At 40.1% G+C, this 15604-nt stretch overlaps 1 long non-coding RNA gene across 1 annotated transcript in view; it reads left to right on the top strand.

The window, feature by feature from the left end:
- Positions 1 to 15604, top strand: part of LOC104912271 (uncharacterized) — a 51289-nt gene that overhangs the window by 14436 nt on the left and 21249 nt on the right. The window contains exons 5-7 of the long non-coding RNA XR_014885237.1: positions 3030 to 3270; positions 8588 to 8693; positions 10596 to 10801. This is a non-coding gene — a long non-coding RNA (uncharacterized LOC104912271). The remainder of the gene's footprint in view (positions 1 to 3029; positions 3271 to 8587; positions 8694 to 10595; positions 10802 to 15604) is intronic.

Here is a 15604-nt window from a genome sequence, read left to right as displayed (position 1 = left end):
TGGCAGACTGGATGCAGTACTGTTTGCTCCTCCATCACAAAGACTGTGCCAGGGCTTCTGCTGTAAAATCTCTTACTAAAAAGAAAACACAATTCAACCAATATATTGTGCTCCTGGCTAAGAATTGGCATACAAAAATTCATCCTGGAAATTTTTATTAGTAGCAAACAATAGTAACTTCTCAAAGTGCAAAATAATGCATGAACTCCCTTTTCATCCATCTTCCCTTTTGCGAGCATTAACTAATTTTTATGGCATTGTAGTAATCAGTTGTTGTAAAGCTGGCTTGGAAAATAGAGAGGCAGTAAGATACAGCGGGTACCAATGGTGCAGTAACAACATGTACCTACTCCAGTGCCAACTGGAGATCACCAGCTGATGATAAGGGCAGCCCCAAGGCTGTAGAAATGGGAGTGTCCTCATTTCAGCTGAAACAGAGCTGATTTTTCCTTTGGAGTATCTGGTATGTTTTTGCTTGAAGAGAAAAACAGTGTCAATAGTACACTGATCTTTCAGTTGTGCTGAGAAGTGCTATAAAGGGCCAAGAATGTTCCAGTTACTGAGCTTTTATTGTCCTGACACTGAGGTGTTGGGAGGGGACAGAACCAGGACAACTGACCTGAACAGGCCAAAAGGGTATTCCATTAAGATATGGCATCATGCAAAAAAAAAAAAAAAAAAAAAAAAAAGTACACACACATACATAAGTTCTAACTGAAGGAAGGGTGAGTTTTGCTAAGAGAACATACCCTCTTACTGCAAAGTTATGAGCTATTAAGTATAAGCTATTAAGCTGGGAATACTATATTTCTGTAAATTTAGAAGAGTCTATTAAATGATGACCACAAATTGTACAAAGCCAGAAAAGATTGTGTAACTTGTTTGAGATATTGTTCATAGAATGCCTGCATGTGGAAAAGAATCTCCAGGTTGTCTGCTTTCCTTAGGTCACCTTTTTTTCTTATCTTTTTTTCTTGCTCCTAAATAGTTTCTGACTATTATAGTTGCACTCAGGACATACTCCAAAATCCACTAAAATCAATAGAAAAATTACCTGGTAGCCCCCAAACACAATTTCTGTGATTCCTCCTCAAAATCATCAGTAGCCATCCCCAGTGTGCCAGAATAATTGTGTAAAATTAGCTCTGATATGAAAATTGGCACCGACTTCAAAAGATACCCCAGTGAAATATGGTAATTTTTGTTTAAACTATAATCTTAATGCATTTTAAGTTTCATGCTGATAGCTTACATATTCTTATAGTGAATAAGTAAGTATATTTATGTATACCATGATGTAATGGTAATGTATCTCCCGTATGACCATCTGACATTGTTTCTACTAGAAAGATATAATGAATGCATCTTTTCTGCATCACAAGAAAAAGGCTGCTCAAACTTAAGACAACATTTTTAATCTCAGTCAGAAAGGGGTATCTTCAACATAAGGTGGTCTCTGCAGTCATGGTATGGCTTTCCTAACTTTGCTATTTCCTTTGGGCTTTATTTAGAAACACTTCAGCAACACTTCCTAAAACGTGCAGATGTTGAGGCTCCCATTAACAGCATTATTAAGATAGCATCTTAATTCTTTTGGGGGCAGTATGTTTCTCTTCCAGTTTATTATGGCAAACACTGTCATTTCCACTTCTTTCAGTGGCTGAAGCTTTCTGCTTTAATAAATGCACATATTAGATGCTATTCTTTCTCAGCTTGTTAGGTGTATAGTGTCAGAAAAAAGAAGGTCACAATGATGTTAAATTTACTGCTGAGTAAAGGATCAGAGTGTAAATGAAATCTTGAAAGATGGGAAATGAGAATGTGCAAGTGTAAATAATGTATTAATTATTGACAGCTAAGGGACCAAAGAGTCCTATTTAGTAATGACATCTTCATTGTCACACTGCCTGACAATATCTCAGGTATTTTTACTTCAATAAAAGGTTTTCCCCCCAAGACAGCAAGTATTTCAATTTTCCTGTGTAGCTTTATTGATATTTTTTATTTTCTTTGGCTTTTCTGTATCTTACTGTATTCTAAGTCCTTGATTCAAAAGGGAACTGGGGGAGTACTGAATTCCCACCGGCAAGAGATTTTAGTACAATGCAAAATATTTTTTCGTATAAGAAAAGATCACAATATTGAGGTGCAAATGGAAATTCCTTGTTGGCTGTTTATAGAAGTTAAAATACAGTTTAGGAAAAGATGTGGGTTAGCTAAAGGCTTGGTTTTGTCAACAGGACTTTATGGTAATTATTTGTGCTTAGTATGCTGGAAGCTGAATTGCTTTCATTGTGGCTTCCCACGGTGGTCTGCTTTGCTTCCCCAGCTCACTGGAGCCCACCTGCAGGCAGCCTGGGGCTCGGGAACCCTCTGTGCAGTGCCCTGGAGGACAGAAGGTGCTGCTGAGGATTGGGGTATAAAGCAAAAGAAAAAGTATTTACTGCAGGTGCTCTCCAGCCCACTGATTGCATTTTCTCTGTCCTTTTGGAGTAGAGCTGGATGACATCTTACAGTCAAATCCTATTATCTGATAAAAAAGGCAGATTCTGGTCTATGGAATTATTTAGCACATTTCTATTTAATTAATTGTAAGAGATAAATTCTTGCATGTGGGAGAATGGAAAAAAAAAAAAAAAACAACAATCAAAAGAATTCTAATTCATTGTTTTCAAAACATTGTTTTGATGGAATCAGAAAGACAGCTCATCTGAAGTTCAATTTCTTTGCTTAGCAGATATTGAAGTTTTTACATAAGATAGAACTTATGAAATGTTTGCCTGAGATTTCCCATGTGTCAGTCGCACACAGCCCAGCTGTGTTTCCAGCCAGCAATGCTGCTTACCCATGGAGCAGTGCAAGTGCTCTCCTGGCCCGTGGTTCTGCTGCTGGGCTCTGTAGGGAAATAGCAGTCATGTTACAGGGGTGCTCCCACCTGCATAGCCTGCTTCCAAGGTGTTCCTTACAGGTGTTGACTCCACTAGGAGAAAATATGCTTCCTATTTAAGTAAGTCTGTTGTTTCTTACAGAGCATGTCTCAAACGTTAACCAACACCATATTTGATGCTTCTTCCTCTGCCTAAGAATATAACTTTATCAAAAGGAAATTTCCTGCTCATTTGAGCAGTCTCCATAGCAACAGTACTGTACACCTGTGATGTATGGGCACAAGCCGTTACAACCTATGAACTAGCTGGAGTGAGCTGTGCCCCACCCCCTGCCAAAGCTAGAGTACATCTCCCATGTATCCATGGCACCTGGTTCTCCATGGTACGTATCTGCGGTCTGTGTGTGAGATTGTTGTGTTTGGAATCGGCGCACTTACGTTTAGTAAATAAATACAAACACACCGCTTACATGAAGTTATACACTTGCAAATATTCAATATATTCCTGTCCTGAGGGAGGACTTTATAATGCAAAAATTATACAAAAATAAAAACTCATGCTTACATTTGCTTCTGTAAGAGTTTCCTAATTCAAAAAATTCATAAAATGCCTCACTCTTGCAGATCTGTCAACCTGTTAATAGTATATCATTAAAAAGAGAATAAAGCAACGGCATGCTGAATTATTTAAATATCGTTTTAATAGTAAACTGGAAGTAATTATGCACCTTTGGCTATCAATATTGCAAAGAGCCTGTTGCCGTTCACTCTGTAACTTCGAGTGAAATTGAGCTCACTAGTAAGAAACAAATGGTTGCATTTTAAAGAAACCCAAAATTATTTCCCCAGGTCATTCATAAGGTAGGTCATTACACAGAAACATTTTCTTATGCAAAGGGGAAAAAAAAAAAAAAAGCAAATAGCTCATTAATGCAATGGAAATTGTGTTTGGAGCTTCCTGAGTTTATTAGCTTATTTAAGAGGAGGCAAATCGCAAAGATCTTTGTTTGAAATACATGCTGTAGTATGAAACCCTACAGAATCATGGGTATTACTCTCTGACGTACTATATATGGCTAAGCATAGCGCTTCCTGCCTGTTCTTGTGTTCTGATGTGTGTCTGTGTGTTCTCATTTCATCTTTGCTCTCAGATTTTTCTTCCTTTTCATTCTTAATTTGGTATTGCCTACTACTGAATGCAAGGCAAGCAAGAAGCAAAAGGAGTGAAATATGATGGAAGATATATGCGTATTTTCAAAACTGATAGCAGGCTGCCTGATTTTTTTAATATCAATCTGTGTTGCAGTGTGCTTATTTTTTTTTTTTCCCCTGGTTTTATTATACTTCTCATTTTTATGCCAGTGATTGTAGGTTTTCTGCTCAAAGAACAAAATCTCTTATCCTTGTTCAGAAAACAGAGTGGACAATATTGGTCTCCTCTTATTGGGGAAGAAAGTCGGGGGCTGGTGACTCACATCACGTAGACTGCAGCCACTGAGGCAGTTTGGTTATGGTTGGGGACTGGAAGGGAATGGAGTTTTTGCCAGCAGTTTGAGGATAGGAGACAACTATCTTCTGTTATTCTTGTTTTTTATAATAACTATTTTTTTCCTCAAGTGTAATTGTTTTCAGGTTTTCTACTAGGAAATATGTCTTTTATAAGCTGCTCATACTCTGCTTTAGGCAGAACACAGTGCTTGGAGCTTATGAAGCCTGATTTCAGGGAAACTAGCAGCATTATTGATTTTCATTGGGCTTATTAGGATCAGCGTAACATGCACTTTTGCTATACTAGATTGTATTTGGCTTTCATCATGAAATCTCATTACACTAAAAAGAAATGGAAACAAGTTATGCAAGTAAAAGATTTTTCAGAATACTATAATGAAATTACTTTGCATCTGTGAAAACACACTTCGGATGCAGGTCGTTCAAATGCTGAATGCTTCTGGTTAGATTCTGCTTTCTTTTGCTTTTGAAAATTAAGAGTAGAATCTCCAGCATTAGTGGAATTATTTTAAATTCGTGCTAATGTAAATGAAGGTTAAGCTCAGTCCTTGAGGTAGTCGTGCTGTCTGAATCCTGAGAGTGAATCAGTGGGTTCCCAGGAAAAAGAAGCCCCACTTGTTTGCTTGCAGCTAGGATGAATGTATTAATAGCCTTGTAGAGGTGTGTGAATTGCCTGTAGTGTCAAGTGCATATGCTCCTTGTAAACCCCAAGCCAGGATGAGCAATGGACAATAAGCTCGTTTTCACCCTTTTGTTACAGCAGGGCATTGGCTTGTTGCAATCTGTCTGATGATGGCAGAGGAGGCATGAGCTGGCAGCTCAGCATTGGCAGCAAGTCACAGATTCTACTCCCATTTGCCAGGGCTGCGCTGGGAGATAGTGATGCCATCCTCCTGCATGGGGCGGCAGCAGGCCTGGGGGACATCTCCATGGGCACACCTTGTCTCATGGTATGCAGAGCCAGTTCACAGGACAGAGGAAAGGACTTTTGTTCACTGCTTTCATTCTTTCTTTTTTAAGCACTTTAAATTGGTGAAATGAAAAATATTTCCCCCAAATCTATAGTTGTTCTCTAAGAATGTCTCGAGATTCTAGGTCTGTCAGGAAAAAATATCCCCTGGCATGTTTTGATGGTGTCTCCTAGAATTTCGTATGTTTCCTAATGACCAGGATGATGATATTTTTGGAAATGTTCTAAATTTGATTAAAGGCATGTTCTTTTGAGAAGGCAGAGAAAATTAATTTTGAAGAAATATAAAAGGTTATATTCAAGCTTCCTTTTCAAATTCATTAGCACATTTCAGATCATTGAGAACAGTCTATGTAAGGAACCAAAACCAGCAGTCAGCAGTCAGTTATAAACAGTTATGCAGAATAGATGTCAAGAAGCACAGATTCAAGATACAAAACTGCAGCTTTAAAGTTACCTGGAGAATCACCTAAACTTAGCATCAGTCATTGTATACCCAGTTTTTGGGTAGACTTGAGTCCTTCCCTTTTTTCTTTTTTTTAAACAGAGAAACTTTAGTATCTTTAATATCCTGGGATGAATTCATCATGTCCTAAGCTGGAAAGCTCTTTTCATAGGTTTTCAAACATAAAAAATACATTCCTATAGGAGAAGGTCTCCTAAGTATACCCATGGTTGTCTTATTTGTGAAAGGGATTTTCAGCCTGCTGATCACACTGCTTTATGGAAAAGAGATCTCTTCCATTGTTGTAAATGACACTTTCCTCTAATGAATAGTAATAAAAAGTGCCTAATCCATCTGATTGTCCAGCAATCCAATGGTTTCCTATTGGATTCAGCAGACCAAATGAAAACAATTAGTAAGACATTTTTTCAAGTAGAGACTCTCCTGCAAATACTCACATTCGTGGATTTTAATATTAAAATAAAAGAGAGAATTGCACATCAAAAGAGAAGTCATCTCATTTGCTGGTGCAGCTCAGGGAGACCTATTGCTAATGTGTGGCAGGAGAGATTTAGTTCTCTAAGTGCAGGTAAGGACTTCATTCAGATCTCAGCTTTAGAGTCAAATTAACTGAGTGAAGAAAACGTCATCTTTCTGACCTCTTTCCAAACAAACGTAGCAAAAAGCTGCCTGAAATAAGGTATCTTACTAAGGCAGTGGTAACAGGTGCTATGGGTAGCTGCTGGGATTCTGTTTAATATTAATCTAAAATAATTTAAACACCATCTTAATAGCCTTATTTTATGTCTCTTATCTTGATTTTAAAAATTGGAGCATTCCCCTCAGTGCAGTTAATAGGGTCAGTCTGTGAGCCTGTGCTGGTTACCATGCCTTCAGTCATGTGGAATCCAAACACCCATTATAATTTGTTTCTAAACAGATCAAGAGCTATTTACCATCTCAATGTTTTGTGCACAGCTGGGTGTCTGGCAAACATCCAATATCCATTAACATTTAAAAATTAGTCCCATAATGCATCTTTTCCGTGGCTTGAGGAGTATACACACTGACACATGTTGGGAACCAATTATATTTGCACCACCATTAGTCTGGCTGCATTCAACTTCCCAGTAAATGAGGGCTAATTTAGTTTCCAGAATGGTGTATCTTATATTCATGCAATGACCTTAGAGAAAGCAGAGTATCTGAAGATATAAAGAGGAAGGAAATGTTCAGAAAGAATAATGCTTCCTTTTTTCTACCAAAAACATAAGAGTGTGTTATTATATATTCCCAGCATCCATGCCTGTCCCTGAAAACCAGATTTCTCTAATTCAATACTTCTAAAATTTGTAAGCAGGATTTATGTAAGAAGGAATCAGACCGATACAGTAAACTCCAAGACCTCCTTGCTCAGATCAAACCTGCTAATGGACCTTTTTACAAAAGCAATTGAAGGCCTGCCTGTAGCAGGTCTGACTCTTTGTGTTGCCAACTGGTTTTAAGTGTTCTATTTTCCCACCAGCAAGGGAAAATAAGTAATCCAGGCTCTACAGTAAGTGCTACCTACACTGCTTGTAAAATATATTATAACAATGCCATGAAAATGAAATGACCTCCACAAACAGCAGTTTGGCAAAGAGGTTTAGTCTAAACAGAGAAATACAAAAATATTTCCTGAGAATTATAGTTTGCCAAACCTCCACCGCCATGAGAAACTTCTTCAATAATATCAGGGGTGAAATGGGGTGTCTAGTTTGGCTGGCATGTAAGTGAGAAGAGGGATTTTCAACACCTTTCCTTGCAGTGTGTCTCTGGGCAATCAGGTTCTAGACTGATGGGCGGCTGCTGCTGACTGCTGCAAAGTGCTGCACCAAGCTGAGCTCAGCTCGCTTCATCTGTGTCACGCTGCTTAATAAAACTAAATTGCTCCTGCAAACAGAACACTGCTCTGCAGTCTTTTGGAGTTCAGACATGGATCAAAAATGTAATTGTTCCTCAGAATTCCTCAGAAGTTAAAAACTCAGGAAAACAGGACTTAACTAACTGGGCAGAAAGCATTCCAGCAAAGCAGGGTCTGAGTGATAAGTGTGTGCTTCCTGCTGCAGCGGTGAGCACTGAGGTAACTCTTCTCCTGGCACCACTGTCTGAGTGGAGCAGCTGAAGGAGCCTGGCTAGTGTCAGGCTGCAGGGTTGGTAAGTGAGTTTATGAAGGCTTAATGTGTAAAAATATTCACATACCTTTACAATGCAGTATTTATATGTATAAACAACTTCTCGCATTAACTCGGTTTAGTTCAGAGCTGGCCTTTGTCAGGTACTGCATCAGCACTCTTTTTCCTGTTTTTGGTTTGTGCAAGAAGTAGCTTTTTGATGAAATGTCTCCTTGCAGATACTCTGTTGAAAGCATTCATTGTGCAATTAGTATTTACAGATGCTGTTCATACTGCATTTGTCTCTAAATACATAGCTTTGTATTTTATCGGTTTCAGCGGAACCCATGCTTGTAGTCCACAACAATAATATATTTTCATGCATCATTGGCAATACAAGGCTTCATTTAGACTATTGATTAACATTCTGATTGTATTAGGACTTGTTAGCTGTTCATACCTTTTTATTGTTTGGTGATTTCAAGAATTGACCTTTGCAGATTTACAGTATCTAAGCAATTAGCCAGTAATAGATTAAATTAATAAAGAAGATTCTATCAAATCTGAAGGCTTCACAGATCTATCATTTAATATCCCTGTCTATTTCTTTGCATCACGTGCAGCCACTGTTGCTAGCAGAAGCCCAGGTACGACAAACCCTCCGGGAGGCTCTTCAGATACGCTCAGGAAGATGTTGCTGAGCAGCACGATCAGTTTGCTGTGCAAAAGGTAGGGATGAGGGGTGGCAGGAAGGCTGCCATGTTTTCTTTTTCTGTCTTGACAGTCTCTTTTGTTTTTCATCTATGGATTTAACAAAACAAAACAAGCTAATTTTAATTTTTAATTAAAGTCAATAGCTTATGTTTATACTAATGTGTTTGGTGCAAAGAAGAATAAAAGAGAATACAGAGAGAATCTTGAAAGAGAAATGCATTTCTCCAGCTTAATTATTTAGTTTTCAACTAAGAAACAGCTCTGCAGAGGTTGATTATCCTTCAGGGATATGTTAGAATAAGTGAACAATTAGCTTGATTTTTCTGTTGAATATGTAACTTGTGACTCAGTATGTGATCTATTAAAAAGATGATAATTCCTCTTAAACTATGTGCTAATATACTTTGAGTCTGTTACTGATGGTAAGAACTAGGGAAATAATCTTGTCCCTCATCATAAGACACAGATTGCTGTCTTGTTGCACAATCAGTGGGAATTTTAGGTCTTCTAAGGGTGTAAAGAGAAAGGTAAAGCTTTCCTGTTAAAATGTAAACTGGTGCACTACACAATGCTTCAGTGGCTTGAGAGGTGACTTGGAGATCTGAATGTGTTAAAGGCTGTGAAGGGAGGCAGGAAAGGACATGGCTCACTGTTAGCATTGTCCCACCAGAGGTACACATGGCCAAGACAGAGCTGTTGCTGAGGCCACCAGGCAGAGGTGCAGTGCCACAGACTTGGCCTTCACTGGACATGCAGTTAGCAAGAAAAGCAGGACTGGAAGGGAGATTTAAGAGTTGTCTAAGCACATTTCTGAAATACCACTACTATTGCAAACTTGGTCTGAAGCGTACTGCTCCTGCTTCCATCTTGTGGATGGGTTGTAAATATCCAGACTACTGAGCCATTTTTTTTCATGTCTGCTTCTGTCTTGTGGTTGGATGAACACAGAAATTAACAAAATATCCAAATTTCACATGAGAAATGCAGAACCCAGTTTTGTGGGTTTTTTTCTTTTTTTTTCTGTGGTACTGTGAGATGAACTTTACCACAGGGAGAAGCCAAGATGTTTGAGCTTAAAAATGAGCATTATGTAGGTGACTTGCAGGAAGACAGAGTTTGCAAAAGTACTGCTAAAATTCCTGCATACATCAGTGCCACTTTGCGCACCTCAGTCTGTCAGACTACACTCCTTCAAACAGCCATGGCGCTTGCCTGTGATGGGCCTAAATTAGAAGGCACCTAAATTTTGACGTTGAAGCTCCCATGGTATCTGAAATCTTGCTTCTGGTCGTATGTAGAATCATCTCAGTTCTCTCAGGACTGAGCAGTATGCTACTGAAAGTGTGTGCCTTCATCTGCAGCGTGAGCCCTGTATTTTAATATACCAGGACAGCAAAATCTGGGACTCGTCATTATTTCAAGGCCAGACTAGTCTAAATGCTTCCTAAATCTTCCCAGCAGTCTTATGTAAGGGAGGAAAAAACCCGACCTTTGTTTTCTTTCCTGGAATTGTGGTAGAATGTTAAATAATCCCTCCCACACTTAACTTTTCAATATTGGATTCAAGGTCCTACATTAAAAAGAAGCAGTCACTGCTGCTGGTGTGGGCACAGGTTGGCTCACGGCAGTCACCAGCAATTGGCATACAATGGCATGGCCACCTTTGCTCCAGTTCCACAGTGTTGGAGGTAGCCTTGTTGGAGATGTGCCTCTGTGTAGGGGTCTGGCCAGCCTGCCTGAGAAGCCTCATCCACCTTCCTGTGGCTTCTCCTGGTGCTGAGGGGCCTTTTGGACCAAAAGCTTGCAGGGTGGAGGTGTGCCAGGGAGCTGGTGGCTGCTCCGTGGTCAGGGAGCAATCTACTCCAGCTTCCCCTACTTAGTTTTTTTTTTTTCTTTCTTTCTTTTTTATTATTTTAGCCATCTCATGGTGTCAGGAAGATGCCATGCTCCAGTTGCCCTGCATCCTGCTGCCACAGGCTATGTGCATGCAGCAGCTTTACCAGAGGAGATGATTCCAGAGTCCAACACCTGAGCATGGCCCCTCTGTCCTCAGCACCGCACCCTGCCCTCCAGCTCCCACATGAGGATTTGCTCCCAGATGTTGTCACAGAAGTCATTGGAAGGTAAAAGGCACATGGCCTGCATTTCTTTTCCATTTAAAATGTAGACATTTTAAAGACAGCAGCTTTTTTCTGGTTTCCCTCAAAAGATTCCCTCTGTTACTCAGGGCATGCAGTCTGCAAGGCAGGGGCTGGAGCCATTCCTGAACTACTGTTTGGCTTCCATTTTCTGAAGTCAGCGATAAGGGTGAAGCTTGGAGAGATTCTCTGCACTGGGGCAAAGAACGCCTTGCATAGCAGTACACATCTTCTGCAGTTACAGCTTGTAACATACCTTTTCCTTCGCTGTGGCTGTGCTCACTGACGGAGAAGGGCTCGAACCCCTCCCAGCTGTGATGCGCAGATACTGGCACATCACAAAATGGACACATTTACCCCAAGCATGATTTTGTTTGTTTTGGCTCAACTCCATGGATGGATTAAGCCCTGGTGGGCTAAGCAGAGGCTCCTGAAGAAGTTATGGTACATTTTGGAGACTCACTGCCTCAGATACCTGTGCAGCATGGCACACAGGAGTCTGGATTCAGGCGTGGGGTCTGGTGTGAGATGGCACCGCAGAGCCGCTGTGTTGGCCAGCATTTATTTGTCCATCTATTTCCTGTAAAGCTGAAATTAGAGAGCGGGACAGGGTCAACCTGTTCTTTTTATTATTGTTTTTTCATTTGCCGTGTTTGTTTTCTGTGGTAAAGCAGCACTTGGTTTAGCTTCTGTATCTCGTTGTGCATTGCTGCGGCTTGTATCTCCACTCTTTAACAGTGTGTGGTGAGGTCACTGCCTTGTATGATACTAGAAATTGTACTTGTATGTTTTAGCTTATTCCAGACTGGAATTTAAGGGAAGGCTCTTGCAGAGTATGTGTGTGTAAGTGTGCTGAGCTGAGGGTAGGCAGTTGGAGCTGCAGGACTAGTAAGGATCATGTCTGCCACACATTGGTAATAGCATTCCTAAACAGTGTGACCTCCCAACACCCACCTGGGAGACTGAGTTTGATGGCACTCAAGTCCTACAGCTCCTTTGTTGCTTTTCTCTCAGTCTTTTTGGGCTACATTAGCTCTAGGTGTATGAGAAAATCTAGGAATGGAATTCTCAGGCTAAAAAAAATTGAGTTTTTCACGTCATAATCTCAGCTGCAATTAGACATTGGTTTTCTTGTAAAAACTGAAACTTTTTGAAATAAGGAATATGCTAGCAGATGAATGTGTGAGGTACCCACGAAAGGCTGCAGTGAGCTGCAGAGCAGAGCTGGGATCTGCCTTAGCAGGGAGCGTCAGTAACAGCACTGAAAGCACTGCGGTCAGGGCACTGAGCAATGGGGCTGTGCTAGAGGTCCACAGCACACACACTGCATTGCTTTTGAAAGTCTTTATTTTACTCTTGAGTAGTTAAATTAGCATATAAGCCATTGCTATGTGTTTATGTTGAAATGTTACAGTGGAAATTTTCTGACCTGGGAAAGCTCAAGTACTCATTTTTCTTTAAAAGCTTTTGTGGACGATCTATACCTTATTTCCTGCTGTGTATCTAGGAGGCTTTACAAGAGAGTTAAAATTGAAAAACAAGAAGAATATAGAAATAGACCTCTGTCTATTCAGATTGATTCAGGCTTAAAGATATCTTACAGCTGCATTTTCTCATCAAGCATCTCTTCCATATAGAATAGCAGAGTGAAAAAAGTGCAAGGATCTTTTCAATTCATTGAAAAATATCTTTCTGATGTTTTACCAGAGTATTGAAAGGTGTTCCAAGGCAGTATGGAATTATATAAACATGTGTGTGTGTGTGTGTGTGTGTGTGTGTGTATATATATATGACTTAGAGGATATTATGGAGGAAAAAAGATGAATATAGAATTACTGTAAATAGCACAAATCCATTAAAGCATGCAAGTGCCAAGACGCTGCTTTTGTGTTGAATAAAAGTTCAAAAAACCTAAGGTTGCTTCCAAATACAGAACTAACCTGTGAGTTTGGATTTAGCACTGATTGGGCCTGTCACATTTCCCGTTAATGAGGCTCAGCTCTGAAGAAAAGGAGGGAATAAAAATGGTCTGTGTGATGAGCTGTGCAATGCAGTAATTGGATCAAGCTGAGACATTGGTGGCCTTTAAGAGTAGAAGAAGAGATTAATAAGAGAGTTAGCATATGCAAATAGTTTGTTCTATTGAATTCTTTCAGTATAGTTATTATCTTTTTTTTCAAATTAGGATAGGCAGAACAATCGAGTTACGGACTCTGGGAACATTACCTATTTTACTTCTCAAACTGGTAGGACATTGGTGGTTACACTCTTACTGAAAGAAAGACTTTCCATGTTGATTTTACCACAGAACTTTGGGGGCCATCTCCTGTGTGGCCCAGTGGCTGTAAGAAGGCTTTGAGGGGTCTGAGTTTTGGAGTGAGGTGCCTACAGGAGGAGTTAGGTGAGAGCTGCACAGATTGAATTCTGGCAAATCCAGAACCATCAAGTGGATCTAGCTAGAACTCAGGGCAACATGTGAAGCAGGAAGATTCTCCATGGATGTTTTCCAGCTCTTATCAAAAGTTTACAGAGCATATGTCTAAGTGTAGTAGAAGTCAAATTTGAAAGATGCCAAGGACTAGTTTTTCCTGATGTGGCTTTTGAAGTGACTCCATATTATCCTTGCTTTCAGTGTGATAAATTTACTTTATAAACCATGAGCATCTGGGATGGACCATTCCAGGTCAGCCAAGACAATGCAGTTCTATCTCTGCCTATCTGCAGGTGCCAGTCTGCCCTCCCACAGTTACACTGTGGAGAACCAGTGTCCTATCCTGTTCATTTAGTCTTGTAGAGAAAGTTATCTTCATTAAAAGTCTGAGTTTAACATTTACTTTTCCACACACATAAGATTTCTAAAGCTATATCCTGACTCCTGGCCCTTCCTTTACAGCTCGGCATCCAAAGTGCTACAGGCTGGCTGTACAGGCTAGCTTACCTTATTAACACCATTTCCTATGGGTTTTGCATTCACAGAGACTTTTCATTTGAGTGAGAGCAGAAGTGATCATGTTTTGGACAAGCAAATGAGCAGTTTACTAATCATTTACTAGCAAACTTGTTTTAATAGTAAAACAGGTTTTATATTTGTTTACTGTGTCTATGATATCATGTACTGTTTCTCACTGGTGGTTTTAAAGATTGCAGAGGTTGCACCAGGATGTTTGGCCCCCTGTGCTCTAAGCACTTAAAACATACAGCAGAAAAAAAAGCTCAAAACACTGACAGTGACATTCTTTGCTTTTTATTTCTTTTATTCAAAAACTAAATGTAGTATTTTCCACTGGATAAAAATGATCGACATTCCAAAGTTGCCACCAATGGCATTCTTGAATCCTCAACACTTCTCAATAATTAAGTTGTTCTCACACGGCTTCTTCAGGGATCAAAGCAGTGCTGTTACTGCAGCTCCATTTCCCAAGGAAACGAGAGCTATGTTCTCACGCTACAGACTTGTTAGCTTGCTGCTTTCCCTCTTTTTGAACTTTTCAGCTGTACCACACAATTTCAAATCAACCTGACAGCATAAATACCTGAAAGACAGCAGGCTACTCCAGGCTCTGTGGCAATCTGTAGTGCCACCATGTAGGGACATGGGGATTGGCACTGCCGTGAGGTGGCAGAGGATGCAGGAAGGGCAGAGCCAGGATGGCCCCTGGGGGAGACCAGGGACAGCTCGGGCCACAGCACATGTGGTCAGCACAGCAGCAGCCCGGACACTGCTCCCGCAGGGCTTGTCTGAGAGGGTTTACCCAGCGATGAGATCAAGCAGTCTTCCATGTCTTTCACGTGGCCCATGATGTGTTTGTAAATAAGAACTGAAACCATACACAGTATTTCAGTGGATTTTTATCTAAATTCTTTTTTGGGAAGAATGAAAGTATTATAATAATGTCATCACTTGGGAATATTTAGAAAGGACTGCTGGCTCAAATTAGGCCTTTTATAAGCTGTAGATTTTTATTACTATTTCAATTCAGTTATGACTTTTTGTTTTAATAAGATGCAGTGCAGTCATTCCCGGTGAAGGCAGTTAAATAAATAGCATAACACTTTGCCATGACAGTTTTTTTTATTCCGAATTATTGTTTGGGCCATACTGACAGAAAACAAGATATGCTGAGAGAAACGTTGGGATGCTAGCGGTGCTTATGTATGCCTTTCTTACTGAGATGTGGCCCTGAGTAAAACAAGAAAACTCTTTTTCTATACAGAATTTCTGTTATACCTTTGTTCATAAGCGTTTGTAGGGAAAGAAAATGTGGATGCCCATCTCCATATTATATTATATTACATTACTATAATATTACTCCTGTACTTTATCAAAATTATTTTTAAAGTGGTTTTGCCAAATAAAAAGAACCCCACAACACATGAATCCTTCTTCACTTGTTTGACAAGTGCAGCCTATACCACCTCCAGCAGCACAGGCTCTGAGTGCTGATCCCCTGTCCCCAGATCCATGGCAGCAGAGCACAGCCAGTGGTACACTGTCCCTTGTGTGTCATGTCTTGCTCCTGTGCCTCTTCTGTGTAGGCAGCAACGACGTGCCATCTGTTGGGGACATTAGCATACCCAAGCTGTATCCCTGCAATGCTACTAGACAGTATAAGGAATGTATTACCGTGATGTGGCGACTTCCATTTGCATTTCACACTTTTAGCTTTGCTTCACACATTTTTTCCTCTCAGACATGATAAAGGGAGGAAGCTCTCTATTTCTTGTCAGGGTGGATGGATGGCACCCCTAGAAGAATATGCATTTGAAGCAATATGTTCTGCATCACTG

This window comes from Meleagris gallopavo, chromosome 10, assembly GCF_905368555.1.
Source record: "Meleagris gallopavo chromosome 10, MGAL_WU_HG_1.1, whole genome shotgun sequence".
NCBI lineage: Eukaryota > Metazoa > Chordata > Aves > Galliformes > Phasianidae > Meleagris > Meleagris gallopavo.
This window is presented reverse-complemented; position numbering and strand designations above follow the sequence as displayed.